Raw genomic sequence first — 20,860 nt, 5'->3', positions numbered from 1 at the left:
TTACAAACAAGCTTTGGAGAATGTATACCATACCACTGGCCCAGCAAATCAACTTAGATGAGACCAATATTAGTTTCAAGGATAGTTCTCTTGCTTCTGCTGAGGCCATTTTAACCTGTGACAGTGAGATCTGAAGCTGGAATTTGCACCCACCAATAAGTAATAGACGTCCACGAATACAAAACCCAGCAGTTATTAGACTCACAGCCATGAAAGCTGACATTTTTCAGGGACATGTTGGTTCAGCAGACCTTAAAATTGAATTGTCGTCTACCGAGTAGAGACTTTAAAACCAAAGTCTGGCATCTGACTCAATTAATATGCTATTGAAATAATTAGTGTTTTAAATATCCTGAAGGTATATTTAACAAAAGTCATATTGTTTGCTAAATTAAGAATCAAACCCTTAACCATTCAGATAATTATATGCATTATGTGGAAAAGTCCATCCATGGATAAGCCGATCCTTGAAATTTCAGTCGAGCTACCGTGAAAAATGTGCTGAGCCTTGAATTTTTAACTGCAGTGACAGGTGGGACACTGCAAACTGTTGTGTCATCAGTTATAAAACTGCAATTTTAAGACCACGACAAGCTTTAAAAACTCTGAGCTCTGGTCCACAGATAAGCTTGAACCTGCAGTAATTGCAGGCTGCTGTGTTCTAATAACAGGCTTCTTACAGCCTGACCTATCACGGCCCCTAAGTCTGCTGGTCAGAAGGTTGCAAAAGGGGATCACATGACCCTGGGACACTGCGACCGTCATAAATGTGACTCAGTTGCCAAGCATCTGAACTTTGATCACATGTTCCTGGGGATGTGACAAAAGTCGTAAGTGTGAAAAATTGTCATAAGTCACTTTTTTCAGTGTTGTTGTAACTTTGAACGATCACTCTAGTTGGTTGGGATTCAGTAGCACAGCTTGGTGGTCAGCAGGCCAAGGACTATCTGTACTGCATCTGAGTTTTTCCCTGCTACAAATCACCAGCAATGTTTCCTGGACAAGTTTATAATGGGGGACGTCTCTCAGAATTGAAGGGCAATACATTACAGGAAATGATCTAACATAAATTCTTATTCTCCCGATTCCTAGAAATGTTGCGCTCCAAAAAATGGGTAAGTTACCTCCCAAATGCTTTCAGTTTAAGTTAAGCTAAATGACCTTAAAACAAGTTGCACAAACAAGGCTGGAAGAGAATCACGCTTTATCGCAACATTAAGGATTAAAAAAGATTTCCTTGGAAACAAGGCACTGTTTTTGGCCATGGAAAGGTTGTGGCAATAATAAGACACTTGTGTGGGATTATACCCAGTGGTGGGATTCAGCCAGTTCGCACCTATTCGGGAGAACCGGTTGTTAACTTTCTAAGCAGTTCAGAGAACCGGGTGTTGGAAGAAATCTTATTTTGTTTTTTTTCACTTTACAGGGCTAATCCTGTAAGGAAGGCAGGAAGGAAACATTCTGGTGTTGTTTCTAGCCTAATCTTTATTGCCCTGCTTACAGAAACTGCCTCTCTTTATTACATTGTAACAGCTAAGGCGAAGCACGCATCGACGTGAGTGATGTTGAGTTGGCCACGCCCACATGGTCACATGACCACCAAGCCACACCTACTCAGCTGGTCATTAGGGCAGAGAACCGGTTGTTAAATTATTTGAATCCCACCACTGATTATACCACATGAAAAGGGGATGAAGGTAGTGTAGCAACTGATGCAGGAGCTATAATAGTTTCAATTCCAAGGTGGTGCTGGGGATGGGGATAGAGAAGAACTAAAGATGGCCAGAACAGAGTTGAAATTTCCACTCTCACGTCTTCTCCCCTGGGCTTCACTCTCTTAAATTAGCAAGATCCCACTGCCAGGAGAAATAAGGCAACTTTCCTGAAATTTGGAAATCACAGCAATTTGGTTAGGCATTTAATCCATCTTGAATTACTTGCAAAATTAGATGCTAGTTTTCTCATTCCCAAGGAATCTTGGGATCTGTAGTTCAAAGTCAAGAGAATATGAATTTCCGATAGCACCTCTCCAAATAATAAAACCCATGACGTAGAAAGAAGAACTGTTTTGCACACACAAACAGGACTTGAGTCTCCTGTTTGGTTAAGATTCGGTAGCACAGCTTGGTTGTCAGCAGTCTACTCTCTGTAAAAGCTTCTGACCAAGAGAATTAGTTTTTGGATGCATGTTTCTCATGCCTGAGTTTGCCTCCTCCTCCTCCCCCCCCCTTTTTTTTTCATGCCTTTGGTAAATTTCAAATGCTAGGGCAAGAAGATAATGGAATAGATTACGTTCACCTCACATCAGCGATCTCCCCAAAAGGGAGTAACTAAACCATATGGGCTCATGAGAGTATAAACAAGACAACCTAAATATGTTCCAAGGGACTCTGTATAATTTGTGCAGAGTACAAATCATAGACCAGTGTTAGGCCTCATTATTATATAAAATGAAAGATTACAGATTGAATTACAGTTCAAGAAACTCTATTTACTGGAATAATTATGGATTGTACAGCTATAGAGACTAAATTGATTTTGAACTTAATAACAGCCACAAGACTTTTGATTGCTCAATATTGGAAGAAAGAAGAATTACCTACAATTGAAGAATGGACACTCAAAGTATCAAATCTGGCAGAAATGGCAAAAATTTCTGCTTATTTGAAAGACTATACAAAATATATTATAGAATATATTATAATAGTATATATATATTATAGTATATATATATACTATAGAAAAATATATTTTAGAATGGAAAATGTGGATTGATTATATTCAAAATAAGTATCAGATAAAAAAATATTGAATAGCATATGAGTAAATTTAGGAAATATTTTGTATTAGATATATTTCTGAAGGAGAGGGGAATTTAGAGTGTGATTATGTGTGGAGTGACTAGAGATTATAATTTAGGATTTATTTTGGATTATGATCGTTAGTTTTGATACCCTGCATTTTGTTCTGGGAAGTCGGGGGTGTAAGGGGAGGGAATTGGGGGGTGAGGGTAGAGGATGGAGTGATGGTTAATGTACAGGGATTATTGAAGATGTATAAATATAATTAATGTAGGGTCGGGTCTGCCCAGCTACCATTTTAGAATGGTGGGGAGGGAGAAAAGAGGAGAGAGTAGGAGGTAGGAAAGAGGAGAAGAGGGGGAGAAGAGGGAGAAGAGGAAGGAAGAGGGGTAGAAGAGGGAGAAGGAAGATATAGGGTGGAGGGAGGAGAGGATGTAGATAAGAGAAGGGGAGGAAGGTCTGGAAAGTAGAAGAAGGTAGAAGAGGGAAGAGAGTTAAAAGGAGGGGGTGGTGACTGGGCAAGCCCGACTAATTATATATGACTGTACATTGGATGAGTTGTTGGATATGAATGTAAAAATAAAACTTTTATATATATATATAAAAAAAGAAACTTTATTTACTTAATCTAGTTCAGGAGTCTCCAACCTTGGTTCCTTTAAGATTTGTGGACTTCAACTCCCAGAGTCAGCAAAGCTGGCTGAGGAACTCTGGGAGTTGAAGTCCACAAGTCTTAAAGGGACCAAGGTTGGAGACCCCTGATCTAGTTGACTGAAAAAAATACACCAATTCTCTGAATGCTTTGTATAAAGGATGTGTGTGTGTGTGTGTGTGTGTGTGTGTATGTATGTGTGTATGTGCCCTGAATATATCACTGCTGAGCTTCTTCTCCTAATTTTCCAGAAGTTAAATCTTGAGAGATGGCAGGAGAAAGGAATGGAACTTGACCACACAGTATATACACCAAGCATGATGGCTCTTCACCTAGTTTGCCTAACATACCATGACAATTATATTGACCTCCTTTATCTACAACCAAAGATTTAGGACTGCTTGTAAGTCATTTCATGACAGGCAACTGAACTAACAAACTGAATAAAGCAAGTTCTTCCACAATTCAAAGGATAAGGAACTTAGGCTCCATGGACAGGAGTATTACAGAGATTTGTTTTCAGGAAACATTATGAAAAATACCTAGGGAAGTACATTTCCGACTTCTGCCTTTGTGCCCAAACTGGCCCATTCCAACTTGGCATGGACAACTTGTGTGCTGCAGCATTCCAAGCAGACTGGCGGCAGCTACTTCTAAAAGAAGCGGTCACCCTTAAACAGTAGCAACGGCGTCTGGCTTGGGACCGCAATTCCTGCCAGCAATAAGTGCTGACCCATCACCAAAGACCAGGACACACACTGTTTCCTTGAGATTATTTCTTTTCCACAACTCTCAGATTTATTTCCTAAAAGGGTGACCCTGGCTTGCCCTAAGACTGAAACTACTGGAACAAGCATGCAAATTGCAGGAGAGTTCCACATGCACCAATAAAGGCCTCATGCCATGGAAGGAAGGGTGGTCGTAGAGTCAGGCACCAGGAATGGATTAGACCTCAGAAATGACCAGTTAAGCGCTGGCACCCATCCATTTCAGACTCTTCGTTACAAACAAGCTTTGGAGAATGTATACCATACCACTGGCCCAGCAAATCAACTTAGATGAGACCAATATTAGTTTCAAGGATAGTTCTCTTGCTTCTGCTGAGGCCATTTTAACCTGTGACAGTGAGATCTGAAGCTGGAATTTGCACCCACCAATAAGTAATAGACGTCCACGAATACAAAACCCAGCAGTTATTAGACTCACAGCCATGAAAGCTGACATTTTTCAGGGACATGTTGGTTCAGCAGACCTTAAAATTGAATTGTCGTCTACCGAGTAGAGACTTTAAAACCAAAGTCTGGCATCTGACTCAATTAATATGCTATTGAAATAATTAGTGTTTTAAATATCCTGAAGGTATATTTAACAAAAGTCATATTGTTTGCTAAATTAAGAATCAAACCCTTAACCATTCAGATAATTATATGCATTGTGTGGAAAAGTCCATCCATGGATAAGCCGATCCTTGAAATTTCAGTCGAGCTACCGTGAAAAATGTGCTGAGCCTTGAATTTTTAACTGCAGTGACAGGTGGGACACTGCAAACTGTTGTGTCATCAGTTATAAAACTGCAATTTTAAGACCACGACAAGCTTTAAAAACTCTGAGCTCTGGTCCACAGATAAGCTTGAACTCAATTTTTGATGTTCTTTGGAGCTTAAAAGTTTTTGGCTTATCACGGATATGCAGAATGTTTGTGTTCTCAGTCAAGGTCATGATTAAAAGTTTTGTCCCATGAAGAATAGCAGAGCGATGCCAGCTGGCAATTTAGTGGCAGTTCACAGCCAGTCTGGAGTGGAGGCATCCAATCAAGTTTTTTTTTAAAGTGTAGTTTATTCTTTTTCTTATCTCTGTACAACTCTGTATCAAATTATGTATGTAAGGTATGGAAGTCAAGGGTTTGGCATCATAATTTGTCTTTTGTTCAATGATAGAGAACCTACTAGAATGGGAACTTACATTCACCATTCTGAATGGAGATGATGGGCGTGGAAGTCCAACATAGCCGAAAGGCTCCAACACATATCAGATCTGGCTTTGGGGAGACCAGGTCCTCACACCTGCTTTGAAAATAATTATAAAAATATTGATGTGGAAACTACCTGTGTTTTATGTTAGAAACAGGAAAGTAAGGAACTAAAACACAACACTAAGCAAATTTTATTTTAAAATAAAATAAAGTAGTGAAAGCAATGCACTGTGTTAGACCTTCGAAGCATATGATCTTAATTGGTAGTGATATTTTATGACCACTGAAGATTTTCAGCTTCTCCTAAAGATTTTGGCTGGGGGCAGAGGAAGGACATTTTGAACAATTTCTTCTTTCCTATTTATGTAAATCTTACAGTTATGCAAAGAATGCTTATCGTTATGTGTGTGTACCTACTAGATAATGATATTATCTCTATTTTCAATAACTCTATTCTTAGAGTTCATCATCCAAATTTGGTATCAAAAAAAGACATGTTTTTAACTGCTCCAAGCATCCGGTACTCTGTGGAAGGCATAAAGAAGACAAAGTGAAGTACAGGTAGTCCTCAACTTATGATCACAATTGAGCCCAAAAGTTTCTGTTGCCAAGCGAGACATTTCTTAGGTGAGTTTTGCCCCATTTTACAGCCTTCCTTACCACAGTCGTTAAGTGAATCACTGCACTTGTTAAATTAGTAACATGGTTGTTAAGAGAACCTGGCTTTCCCATCGACTTTGCTTGTCAGAAGGTCACAAAATGTGATCACGTGACCGCAGGACACTGCAACTGTCATAAATATGAGTCACTTGCCAAGCACCTGAGTTTTGATAAGGTGACCGTTGGGTGGCTGTAACGGTCGCAAGTGTGGAAAACAGTCATAAGTCATTTTTTCAGTGCTGTAACTTTGAATGGTCACTAAATGAATTGTTGTAAGTCGAGGACTACCTGTACTGTTACTGACATGCAAAGGGTTTGTTTGTCTAAGGAGGATAAACTCATTACGAATGGCGACACTTAATTCATAAGGTGGCCAATTTCACATACCAAAAAGGAAATCTAAAGGACAATTCTGTTACTTGACATTCTTAGCTAGAGTAGGAATGTCTCTTTTTTTATTATTATTAAAAAAAAATCCACTATTCCAGGGGAGAAGCAGATCAGCTCTGCAAAATGCAAGTCTTTAAACAAGGAAACCTGACCTACTTACACACATGGTTTTCTACAGAACCTTCCAACCACATTCCTTTTAAGAGAACATCTCACAATGCCCTGCATATTTACGAGCAGGCCTTCGGTGCATCGGTAATCCTAACTGAGCTTTCAATTGGAGTCCTTTATGTATTTATATAAAAGGTTTATACGGTTATCCATTTCGTAGCTTACAGCTCTGGGTGGATAACAACAGTGATAAAAACACAATAGCAACAGCAATAGCACTTAGACCAGCGGTTCTCAACCTGTGGGTCGGGACCCCCTTGCGGGTCAAATGACGATTTGCCAGGGGTCACCTAAGACCATCGGAAATATGGGAAGTCTACTTGCGAGTCGAAGAATCACGCTCCAATGGTTGACTTCACAAGCCAGCTGCAGGCTCTTCAAATCACTAGCCGAATTCGGCTTCAGGTGCGATGAATTAACAAAGAGAGAAATCTTTGCTCTTCCTCTCAAGCCAGCTGCAATCACTCCCAATCGCTAGCCAATACGGCTTCAGGCGCGATAAATTCAAAACAAAAATAATTTTATGGTTGGGGTCGCCACATCATGGGGAATTGTATTAAAGGGGTCGCCACTGTAATGTATTTTGAACTTCGAGAGGGAATTTTGGGCGGGAAAATTGCACGTTGCTGATTGGTTGAAGCCTCAGCCAAAAGAGTATTTAAAGAGGGGTTTTTGCCGGTTGTCTTTTGCTGGGTCACAATAAACTAAAGTGCTGTTGCCACTCGTTGGTCTCCTGCCTCTTCATTGCCCGAACTTAACATTGGCGATGAAGGTGGGATGTTGGGGCAGTGAGATCAAAAGAAAGAGCTGAAGGAACCAGGAATTCCTTAACCCAGCCAGTTTGCGAAGGCGGAAAATAGCGATGTCCAGCTACACGCCGCCAGCGCCATTTGACCCAGCCAAGGAAAAATGGGGGTCGTACATGGCTCGTTTCGAGTGTTTCCTCGAAGCGAACGAACTACAGGGAGTCTCGGACAATCGGAAGCGAGCATACTTCCTGAGCCACTGCGGTCCAGAGGTCTTCGATACGGCGGAGTCACTCTCAGAACCAACGCCGGTACAATCGGTACCGTGGCAGACACTACAAACAACACTTCGAGCGCACTACGCACCGGTACCCTCAAAGTTCGTCCAACGGTTCGAATTGAGGCAATGGGTACAGCGAGAAGGCGAATCAATAAGTGTGTACATGGCCGCATTGAGGAAAGCCGCAAACCACTGCGAGTACAGAGATTTGGAGGACTCCTTACTCAAACAGCTCATTTGTGGGGTCAGAGACATCAGACTACAAAGGCGGCTGCTGTCTAAAAGCAACCTGACTCTAGCGATAGCCCTGGATGAAGCCAGAGCTCATGAAATGTCCACCAAGGCGGCGGAGACCTTGCAAAAGCCAAACGCGCAAGGTGCCGGGACAAAGACTACACCGGTCCACAGCGAGGAAGTCCATGCCGAATCGGAAGGTGAGGAAGAGGAAGAGGTGTTCCACACTGGGAGGCTGGAGAGGTGACCGACGAATGTGTGAGTTGTGGGGGCAACACCAACGGCAAAACTGCAGATTCAAGGATGCGGTTTGTCGGTGTGAAAAAAGGACACATAGCTCGGGCATGCCGAGTTTCAACCTTCCCGCCAAAAATTCAAACCGACCAATCAGAGCGTGGGAGCAGCGAAGCGGCCAGGGATTGGTCCATTTAAAAAGGGCGCGAAGTTAAACCAGACCACTGTGAGAGTGGGCCACGCATCGACACGACTAGAGAAGAAGATATTTACCCAAGTCTACGTTGAAGGGGTGCCGTGTCCCATGGAAGTAGACACTGGGTCGTCAATCACCATTAGGTCCTGGGACACCATCGTGAGAGACTTGCCAGCGATCGCTAAACGTCAGCTACAAACCCAGAAGCTGAGGGTGCAGGACTACCAGGGGAATCGGATCCCTGTTCGAGGAGCTACAGCCGTCCAAGTCAAATATGGACAATTCACAAAGACCCTGCCAATCACCATAGTAAACAGAACTCTACCGAGTTTGCTAGGGTTGGACTGGTTCCGAGCTTTGGGCATGGGAGTGACCGGGGTCCACAGGAGCGACGTCATCCTCAGAGACGAACTATTGAAGGAGTTCGAGGACGTATTCAAGAATTGCCTGGGAAATTTCAGCTGAAATTTCAAAGTTTTTAATAACTTTTGGCACTATTTGCTTAAAGGCCATTTTAAAAAAAAAGGATAGCTTAATAATAAACCAAAAAAGAGAAAGAAAAAAAATTTTAAAAGAAAATTTCAAAAAAAAAAAACACCCTATCTTTTAAATCTATAATCCCAAGGAAGATGAAAAAATATAAATCATAAGATTCTCATTTCTTCCAGTTAGTCAGTATCTTCCTATATATCTTCTTTTCAACACACTTTTGGCACTATTGGCTTAAAAGCCATTTAAAATATATATAACAAGTCAAGCCCAAAAGAGAAAATATAAATCATAAAATTCTCATATCTTCCGTTTAGTCAGTATGTTTCTATGTATCTTCTTTCTTCTACTTCAACACTAGCTGTTAGTAAGCATTTCTACTTTCGTTTCAGAGCACACATTCCACAAAACCGCCATTTGCTTTCTTCTCTCCTATCTTCGCAGCCAATAAATCCTCAGGGTTTCACAATCTTCTTACAAGCAGATGTTAGAACTCCAGTTTTTGCTCCGTCCACGTTTAAATCCATCATTAAATCAATTCTTGTCGTGGCAGTTGGATGCTTCGTTTGTTTGCCATGAAGGCAAGTGCCTCTCCTAGCCCGGAGCTTATCAGATTATAGAAGGAGAACTTCCCACCAGATTAGGGCATCTCAACCTCAAATCTAATTGCTCAGCTTTCCTCCTTCGCCCGAAGGAAAGAATACAAGCTGTTGGACTCAGATTTACGATGTCCTAACAGCTTTTACAGACTAGGGAGTCAGCAGCTAAATCATAGCTGCTTTCTGCACGAAGCAGAGCCAAACCGGAAGGCTAGGAGGGTCCCATTCGCCCTAAAACCTAAAATTGACCGAGAATTGGACAAGTTAGTAAGCCAGGGAATATTAGTCCCCGTCGACCATGCAAAATGGGAGACACCCATAGTAACCCCAGTCAAACCGGACGGTTTGGTCCGAATTTGCGCTGACTACAAAGCGATGCCAGCTGGCAATTTAGTGGCAGTTCACAGCCAGTCTGGAGTGGAGGCATCCAATCAAGTTTTTTTTTAAAGTGTAGTTTATTCTTTTTCTTATCTCTGTACAACTCTGTATCAAATTATGTATGTAAGGTATGGAAGTCAAGGGTTTGGCATCATAATTTGTCTTTTGTTCAATGATAGAGAACCTACTAGAATGGGAATTTACATTCACCATTCTGAATGGAGATAATGGGCGTGGAAGTCCAACATAGCCGAAAGGCTCCAACACATATCAGATCTGGCTTTGGGGAGACCAGGTCTTCACACCTGCTTTGAAAATAATTATAAAAATATTGATGTGGAAACTACCTGTGTTTTATGTTAGAAACAGGAAAGTAAGGAACTAAAACACAACACTAAGCAAATTTTATTTAAAAATAAAATAAAGTAGTGAAAGCAATGCACTGTGTTAGACCTTTGAAGCATATGATCTTAATTGGTAGTGATATTTTATGACCACTGAAGATTTTCAGCTTCTCCTAAAGATTTTGGCTGGGGGCAGAGGAAGGACATTTTGAACAATTTCTTCTTTCCTATTTATGTAAATCTTACAGTTATGCAAAGAATGCTTATCGTTATGTGTGTGTGCCTACTAGATAATGATATTATCTCTATTTTCAATAACTCTATTCTTAGAGTTCATCATCCAAATTTGGTATCAGAAAAAGACATGTTTTTAACTGCTCCAAGCATCCGGTACTCTGTGGAAGGCATAAAGAAGACAAAGTGAAGTACAGGTAGTCCTCAACTTATGATCACAATTGAGCCCAAAAGTTTCTGTTGCTAAGCGAGACATTTCTTAGGTGAGTTTTGCCCCATTTTACAGCCTTCCTTACCACAGTCGTTAAGTGAATCACTGCACTTGTTAAATTAGTAACATGGTTGTTAAGAGAACCTGGCTTTCCCATCGACTTTGCTTGTCAGAAGGTCACAAAATGTGATCACGTGACCGCAGGACACTGCAACTGTCATAAATATGAGTCACTTGCCAAGCACCTGAGTTTTGATAAGGTGACCGTTGGGTGGCTGTAACGGTCGCAAGTGTGGAAAACAGTCATAAGTCATTTTTTCAGTGCTGTAACTTTGAATGGTCACTAAATGAATTGTTGTAAGTCGAGGACTACCTGTACTGTTACTGACATGCAAAGGGTTTGTTTGTCTAAGGAGGATAGACTCATTACGAATGGTGACACTTAATTCATAAGGTGGCCAATTTCACATACCAAAAAGGAAATCTAAAGGACAATTCTGTTACTTGACATTCTTAGCTAGGGTAGGAATGTCTCTTTTTTTATTATTATTAAAAAAAAAATCCACTATTCCAGGGGAGAAGCAGATCAGCTCTGCAAAATGCAAGTCTTTAAACAAGGAAACCTGACCTACTTACACACATGGTTTTCTACAGAACCTTCCAACCACATTCCTTTTAAGAGAACATCTCACAATGCCCTGCATATTTACGAGCAGGCCTTCGGTGCATCGGTAATCCTAACTGAGCTTTCAATTTGGAGTCCTTTATGTATTTATATAAAAGGTTTATACGGTTATCCATTTCGTAGCTTACAGCTCTGGGTGGATAACAACAGTGATAAAAACACAATAGCAACAGCAATAGCACTTAGACCAGCGGTTCTCAACCTGTGGGTCGGGACCCCCTTGGGGGTCGAATGACGATTTGAATAGAATAGAATAGAATTTTATTGGCCAAGTGTGATTGGACACACAAGGAATTTGTCTTGGTGCATATGCTCTCAGTGTACATAAAAGAAAGATACGTTCATCAAGATACAACATTTACAACACAATTGATGATCAATATATCAATATAAATCATAAGGATTGCCAGCAACAAGTTATAGTCATACAGTCATAAGTGGAAAGAGATTGGTGATGGGAACTATGAAACGATTAATAGTAGTGCAGATTCAGTAAATAGTCTGACAGTGTTGAGGGGATTATTTGTTTAGCAGAGTGATGGCCTTCGGGAAAAAATTTGCCAGGGGTCGCCTAAGACCATCGGAAATATGGGAAGTCTACTTGCAAGTCGAAGAATCGCGCTCCAATGGTTGACTCCACAAGCCAGCTGCAGGCTCTTCAAATCACTAGCCGAATTCGGCTTCAGGCGCGATGAATTGAAAAAGAGAGAAATCTTTGCTCTGATGTCTCCCTCTCAAGCCAGCTGCAATCACTCCCAATCGCTAGCCTAATCTGGCTTCAGGCGCGATAAATTCAAAACGAAAATAATTTTATGGTTGGGGTTGCCACATCGTGGGGAATTGTATTAAAGGGGTCGCAGCACTATAAAGGTTGAGAACCACTGACTTAGACTTATATAGTGCTTTACAGCCCTCTCTAAGTGGGTTATTATGAGCCGCGGTGGCGCAGTGGTTAGAGTGCAGTACTGCAGGCTACTTCTGCTGATCGTTGGTTGCCAGCAGTTTGGCAGATCGAATCTCACCAGACTCAAGGTTGACTCAGCCTTCCATCCTTCTGAGGTCGGTAAAATGAGGACCCAGATTATTGGGGGCAATATAGCTGACTCTGTAAACCGCTTAGAGAGGGCTGTAAAGCACTGTGCAGTGGTATATAAATCTAAATGCTATTGCTATTGCTAACTCTATTATAGAGTCAGCCTATTGCCCCCAACAATCTGGGTCCTCATTTTACCGACCTCGGAAGGGTGGAAGGCTGAGTCAACCTTGAGACTGGTGAGAGTTAAACTGTCGAACTGCTGCGGTCAGCAGAAGTCAGCAGAAGTAGGCTGAAGTACTGCATTCTAACCACTGCGCCACGACGGCTCATAAAACACAAACAAACAAAATGGAAGAAACAGTCCTTGGCTGTCAGGATCAATCTATCCCACTAGTCCTCAACTTACAAACAATTCATTTATGGATGGTTCAAACAACGGCATGATTTTTTTTCACACTTATGACCATTGCAGCATTCCCGTGGTCACATGACCAAAATTCAGATGTTTGGAAACTGACTCATATTTATGACAGTTGCGGATTCCTGGGGTTGCGTGATCACCTTTTGCAACCTTCTGACAAGCGAAGTCAATGGGGAAGCCAGATTCACTTAACAACTGTGTTACTAACTTAACAACATCAGTGATTCACTTAACAAATGCATCAAAAAAGGTCGTAAAGTGGGCCAAAGCATACTTAACAAATTTCTAACTTAGCAACAGAAATGTTGGGCTCGATTGTGGTCGTAAATTGAGGACTCTCTGTATTTTGCAGAGCAGCTTGCCTTGAAGGATGCCCGCCAACAACCCAAGAACAAGCTGCTGTCAGGATTTATGAGTTCTTACAAGCACTCTGCCTTTGGGAGGCCCCAAATTTACGAAGTAAATCCCTCTGTTCCTGAAGGGTGTTAAGAAGCATTGTTTAATGAAAAATTAACAGTAGGAAGCCAAGTCTAGTTTGAAGGATTATTATTCAACCAGATTACAATAAGATTCTTAAAAGTATCCAAGGAATTAACCTTGGAAAGTGGGGCAGGCAATTCAAGGTTCATGGAAAGGTAAAATACTCTTTTTAAGGCCTCCGGACCTCAGTATTTTCTGTGACCAAAGAAATTAATGGGATGATTTGTAAAGAGTCGTTCCCTGCAGGATATTTAAAATTATTTTTCAGTCATGCGTGGAGAATTATTTCTTTCTCTCTGCTCTCAGCTGCACTCAGGGAACCAACTTCCTGCTGGCAGACACTCACGTTAGGAGACAATGCTTAGCCTTTTCAGGACTACACGATCGAAGTTATCAATCTTGGGTTAGTGAATATTGCACCTGGGGTGACCAGCATTTCTCTAAATGTAGTTTCAAGATGGGATAGGAGCCTAGCACACAGATTAGGACCCAATTTAAACAACCCCCCTCTAGAGAAGCATCCTGGAACTCCAAGGGTCTGCCTGCTTTCAGATTTTCTACCATCAAAATGGAGCTTCTGCGATAGCCTATTGAACACACTCCATCCGCAGGCCTAATGAAGCAGCAATTCCCGTGTTTTTCTTGCTTTGGCAGAACTGTGTTTGCTTAATGGAGAAGGGACAGCTGCAAGCGAAGGCAAACAAAGGCTCAGCGGATCAACAGGCCATTAGCTAGCTATAGATTGCACAAGAAGTTCACCAACGGAAAATTATGAGGGAGGGTTGTTGGAAACCCATCTCCTAAACTGGCAATAGGTTCAAACAACAAGCGGCCCGATGTTGCTACCAAACGCTTCCATAAAAGTACTCCAAATATGTGCTGTTGGCCTTCTCAATGTCCCCATGGAAATGTGTTCCACGAGCAGCGACTTATTTATTTATAGCTTTCTCTCTCTCTCTCTCCCAAAGGAAATATTAGGCATGTTGCGAATTCTTTTGCTGGACTGAATTTCAAACACCACTGAATTCATTGGGAGAGATTTTGAGTACTCCAATTTTCTTGTGGAAAAGGGGGACCTTAGAGGGTGCTTAATATTACATTATTAATATTCATGCTAATTATTTGACCTCTCCCATGAGAGATCCTTTCCAGAAAGCCCTGGGAGATCCCTGGCCTTTAAGTTCATGCCTCCTCTTTTTAGATGTTTACACTGTGGGAACTCAAGACTACTCAGAAATATTGCCTGTAACAGCCACCACGGTTAATGTAATGTAGTTGTTAATGTTTACAGGGCTAAGGTGGCCCAAATTAAAGTTTCCATATGAACGTGGACATCAGGAATTAACTTCAATCAGTCCCTCACTCTCAACCCAATCTACCTCGTCAGTCTGGTATGAAGATAAAATAAAGATATACTCTATATGTACCTCCTAAAAATGCTTCCCAAGCCTGTTTTATCCAAAACTGGATAATTTTTTTTCCCCTTTGGAGAATGATGCACAAACCCATTAGCTATCACAACAGGGATATTTAAATTGACTTAAAAGATTGTCAAATTAGTGAAATATATTTTAAAAATCTCCCAAAGTATTCCTAAAAAAAAGGTAAAAATTTCCCTGTCAATCATGTCTGACACTAGGATGCAATTATCATCTCCATTTCTTGGCCGAGTGAGCCAGCGTTGTTCAAAGACATTTTCTGTGGTCATATGGCCAGCATGGCTATATGCCAAAGGCACAAAGAATGCTGGTACCTTCCCACAGTGGTACCTATTAATCTACTTGCATTTGCCTGATTTCGAACTGCTAGATGGGCAGGAGCTGGTGCAAGTAATGGGAGTTCACAAGGAGCTACTAAGACAAAATTGGCAATTCATTGGAATGACATAAAGATCATTCAGTTAGGTTGTTTTTATAATACAGGTGGTCCTCAAGTTATAATCAAACATTCAGTGACGGTTCAAAATTATGATGGTGCTGAAGGAAGGGACTTGCAACTGGTCCTCTAAGTTTGGCAAGACTTTCTGATGAGTGGTTTGTAGTAATGAAGGAAAAACCTTCTCTTAGAACAGGGTTGTCAAATTCACGGCCCGTGGGCTGGATGCGTCATGCGCTGACCACACCCACTCCCAGTTCAGTGAAGGGGTGAAAAGTTGTGATATGTCACATGATGCCATGAGTTTGACACCCCTGTCCTAGAAGATTTGAGGATTTTGAAATCTTTGAATCGGTGCAGAGAAACCTTGGGTGGACCGATTGCCACTAGGTTGTTCCTCAAGCCACTAACAACTCATGTGGCAAACTCTACATTTTAGAATGCAAATGTCTATCCCGAATGCGGCAAAAAGACCTTCTAATCCAGGGCAGGGGCTCCTAAACTTTTTACCACCACCCTTCCATTTAGTATTATCATAATGTACACACCTCCCCTAAAAATCCAAACACCCAAATGAACAATGAAAACAGGGGTCCTTGGTGCTCTCTGAGCTTGCTTGTTTTCTTGCAAATATTTCATTACCCATACTAGATAACATCATCAGAGTTATCTATCGGGTATAGCTCTGAAGACGGTACCTAGTTTGGGTAATGAAAGATCTGCAAAAAAAGAACCAAGCTCAAAGCTCACCAAGGACCCCTCATTTCAACTCTGAGCTACAAATATTCTCCTTTATCGGTACAATGAAAACGCTGCAAGGGGGAAGTGGATTTATGATAATAATGTAAGTAAAAGGTGCACACTTCCCCTGCACTGTCTCTGCACCTCCAAAGAGAAGTACACCTCCCAGTTTGGGAAACCCTGTCCTACAGAGAGTTCTATACAAAGGAACTTCTTTCTGAAGGGCATATTAAAATTTAGGGTTGTCTCCTTCCTTCCTTCTGGCATGGGAGCCATTTATTTGCATTGCATGCTGTGTTGTTTTGCAGCATCCCCTTCAGAGCACACCTGGTATTTGCATAATGAGTTATTCTGGGGATGGCTTGGCTCTCCATTCAAACACATGGAAGTAGAAAATCAGGAGTCTGGAAGAGCCTTTCATGACAAATTTTATTTAAAAGCTTAAGCTTTAGTGAGCTGTAACTCATGTCATCGGATGCAAGGAGCGACTAGGCTGAAGTGGGATCTAAACAGTAATCTGCCTCATAAATAACTTGCATCTGTGTAACCAATCTGTCTTCTCCTCCCCTCCTCTTCCTCACCCCCTTCCTATTTAAATGCTCCATCAATCTAGCCCAGGGATGTCCAAACTTGGCCTCTTGAAGAGTAGTGGACTTCAACTCCCAGAATTCCCCAGCCAGCAGCTTGCTCATATTTATAGTTCATACTGGCTGGGGAATTCTGGGAGTTGAAGTCCACCACTCTTCAAGGGGCCAAGTTTGGACACCCCTGGTCTAGCCATTGTTACATGTTACAAATGAATTATGGGGCAGCACATGCTACTCTTAAATAGATAAGCAGGATCAGCCCTGGTGAGTACCAGGATCGGAGACCACAAATAATGTTGAGGGGGAGGAAATCCAAAGAGAAGACATGGCAAACCACTTTCATACTGTTGCCAAGACAACTACATGCTTGACCTAAAGGAAAGTATACGGGAAGTCCTGGAGCTATGATTGTAATTGAGCATGCTCATCAAGGTCATAACTCATGACATTCATAAATGGGGCTCACCCACATGACCGACCTGATTACATGTCCTTTTCTCAGGTAGTTGTTAAGTGTACGTCACAGTCATTAAACAGATCATTGTTCGGGCCAGTTTTGCTGACAACTGGAAATAAATGCAAGTTTTCAGAAACACTGCTGTTAAATAAGGTCACATGAGCAAATGGCCATACATGCGGTCTGGTAACTGAGTGCCCAAAGTGAAGTCACATGACTCCAGGCGTGTGGGGGGAGAGGCTGTTAGAATGTTAAATCCAGATACCAGTCGTATCAAAGACATACCGTTTCCCTGAAAATAAGACATCCTCTGATAATAAGCCCAACTGGGCTTTTGAGCGCATGTGCTAAAATAAGCCTCCCTCTGAAAATAAGCCCTCCCCGAAAATATTTAAACGCAGAGCTGGAAATCAGGTAAGATGGCAAGAGGAGCCCCATCTTGCTCCAGATGCCCCAAAATAATAAAACCTCCCCAAAAATAAGGCCAAGACAGGGTCTTATTTTTGGGGAAACACAGGTACTTAAACCAGGGAAATTTGCCGCTTCTCTAAACTACAAATTTCTGTTGTATACACATTATATTATAGATTAGCATATCCAATTGTTCTTGGTTACAGTTACAGATTAAGTACAAGTAGTCCTCAGTTTACAACCACAATTGAGCCCAAAATTTCTGTTGCTAGGCAAGACAGTTGTTAAGTAAGTTTTGCCCCATTTCTTGCCCCAGTTGTTAAGTGAATCATAACATAGCATAGCATAACATAACATAACATAACATAACATAACATAACATAACATAACATAACATAACATAACATAACATAACATAACATAACATAACATAACATAACATAACATAACATAACAACAGAGTTGGAAGGGACCTTGGAGGCCTTCTAGTCCAACCCCCTGCCCAGGCAGGAATCACTGCAGTTAAGTTCACGATTGTTAAATAAATCTGATTTCCCCACTGACTTTGCTTGTCAGGAGGTTGCAAAAGGTTATCACATGACTCCATCATCAATACGTGCCAATTGCCAATCAGCTGAGTTTTGATCACATGACTACTGGGAAGCTGCACTGGTCGTACATGTGAAAAATGAACATGTTACTTTTTTCAGTGCCACTGTAACTTTGGTCACTAAATGAATGGTTGTTAAATTGAGGACTACCTGTAACCTAAAAAGCTAGTACTTGCAAAGATCCTATTTTTAATCTAGTAGCCAACTCTGCAATGACAGGCTCAGCTGAAGGGGAAGCAGCAAAGGATAAAGCTGGGAGCTCTATTATTCTTCTCATCCTTCCTAGTACCTATTTCCTCCCACTTATGACTATAACCATGTTGCTTGTATCTTTACGATTTATATTGTTTTATTTGTTTCCTAGTACGATTTGATTGCTTATTAGTAACCTATGACTATCACTGTTGCATCTTATGATATTTGATGAATGTATTTTATTTTTCTTTATGTACACTGAGAGCGTATGCACCAAAGACAAATTCTTTGTGTGTCCAATCACACTTGGCCAATAAAGAATTCTATTCTATTCTATTCTATTCTATTCTATTCTAGTGTAAATTTGAAACACACTTGCTCTCTCACATTCTGAATACCAGCCAAGTAGCATGCAATATAAATCTAGGACTCATAATCCAGGTCTCTGCCCCACTGATGATTTTGAAGCTCCAAGTCGAATCAACAAGGGATGGAACAAGAAAGTCCTTTACTTTCTGGCAGGTCCATTTTTATTCATTAGAATAATTTTTTCCCTCAAGATCAGAAAAACAAAGAATTGCCTGAATTTCAAACTGCACTTTCCTAACAGTGTCCTGTATGAAATAAGGATCATAATTTATTTCTGGCATGTTGATTTTCCACGTGACTTAGAGATGCCCATTGCATGGGAACATAGGAAAAAGAAACCATCTTAATTTACACTTCCACACCACCTGTCATTTTCTTTAGACATCCATTGGAGTTTTGGATTCCTTTAGAACATTTTTCCATCTTAACATACATTTATATCCCCTCGGAACTGTTGATATGGTGCTGCTCCAAACAAACCCTCAAACTAAAATTTCAGCCATAAAGGTGGGGTATGAGGGAAAGTTTGCACAAGGGGGCAGCTTGTCTTTGAAAACAGCTTAAGGCAAACACATAGAACCACAATCAGTGTAATCCCAGACTGGAAAAATAGCAAACACTGCACTTCTGTTCTGTTACCTGTACAAATAGAATCCAGCTCAGGACACCCGATAATCAAACAAAACATTTTAGCAAGAACGGCTTGAAAAACGGCTTGAAAAATGTCTGCCTTAAGTTTTTTTCATTATATCTCAGACAACGCTAGAAAAGGAACACTTGAGTCAGCTAAAGCTAGAAAATACTGGGACCTGAAGAAGGCAGCAAGGACAAAAGACACCAGTAACACATCTAGAAATTGTATTTATTTATTTGTATCCTGCCTTTATTATATTTACAAATAATTCAAGGATTTCATAAACTTGTCCATTTTTTCTGCCTAAATTTTAAGACAGAATGCATTATTAAAAACTATAAAAAGAGCAACACAACAATAGGACAAATTCATGAAGCAGCTAGTTTTAAAATCAGCACTTGTGCTGTCAGTTTTCTAGATTTCTAAGGTCCTGAAACTACTGCCCTATCTTCCTTCTTGCTAATAGCAAACCTGGTGGCTCCATAGGCCTATAATAAAACGTCCATGCTGTTTCCTTTCAAACAGTAGGGAAAGTTTTTCAACTTCTCAGACTAGCTCATGGCACTGGCATTTTCAGGTACATTCCCAGTCCAAGAATTAATCAGTCATCTTCTCTGATGTTCATCTAATAATTTGTTCTATTTACTTATATATCAGTTTGGAATAAGTTACAAAGGACTCTCACTGATGATGAGGAGGAGGAGGAGGAGGGGAGTATCCTCCTTCTCTTCTGAACTGGACATTGCCTGGACTGTAAAACTGGCACTGCTAAAACATATAGTGCTTCTTAAACGTTTTTAAAAGGTGCCATTGTTACTTTCCATTCAGTTTTCCAGAATATCTATCCAACTTCAGGCCCTCTGAACGATTTTCCATCGTTTGTCTTCTTTGACACTTCCCCTCTGATTACCTCACAAGCTCTCTTCCAAAAGCCTTCACAATATATCCATAAATTCCAGTTCATTAGGATAAACTTCCTGATCCATGGCTTTTTAGAAATGTCTAAGTATATGGGGAAATGAACTGTAGGAATTCATTCTGTCTACATATTTCTTTTTATGGAAACTTCAAGATGGATCTGTTACAGCAGGTGGTTCCTCAGGGTAAGATATCCTTCAACTACCTTTAGCTTCTGCAGCATTACATAGTCACAACTAAAAAGTGTCCCATAAATGTGATTTATCCCTATCTATAAAAGATGAGGTTCCAGCCTTAAGTACACAGCAAAGCAGAGATTCTCCTTCTTATTCCAAATCTGGGTCTCTCTCCATTAAACTCCCTGTTTAGCTTCCACATTTTTGAAAATTTATCTCTTTAGTCAATTACTTTGTGGCAAAGTTTAGAACTTAGGATCAAAAGGGGCTGGGAAGTGGCTCACCAGGCTAATGCAGCCTGTTATTAACACACAGCTGCCTGCAGTTACAATTACCTCAGGCTCAAGTCCCACCAGGCCCAAGGTTGACTCAGCCTTCCATCCTTTATAAGGTAGGTAAAATGAGGAGCCAGATTGTTGGGGGGGCAATAAGTTGACTTTGTATATAAATATACAAATAGGATGAGACTATTGCCTTACACAATGTAAGCCGCCCTGAGTCTTCGGAGAAGGGCGGGATATAAATTTAAAAAAAAAAAAACTGTTCAGCTGGTTCAATTTTTATTAGAATACTTTGGTTGCAGGTTTTTTTTGGAATTGCAACGAATTCTTTCCAGACTAAATTCCTATTAAAGCCTATTAGTATATTCCATTAAAATAGCCTACTGACACAA

The sequence above is a fragment of the Ahaetulla prasina genome, chromosome 2, assembly GCF_028640845.1.
Source record: "Ahaetulla prasina isolate Xishuangbanna chromosome 2, ASM2864084v1, whole genome shotgun sequence".
Taxonomy (NCBI): domain Eukaryota; kingdom Metazoa; phylum Chordata; class Lepidosauria; order Squamata; family Colubridae; genus Ahaetulla; species Ahaetulla prasina.
This window is presented reverse-complemented; position numbering follows the sequence as displayed.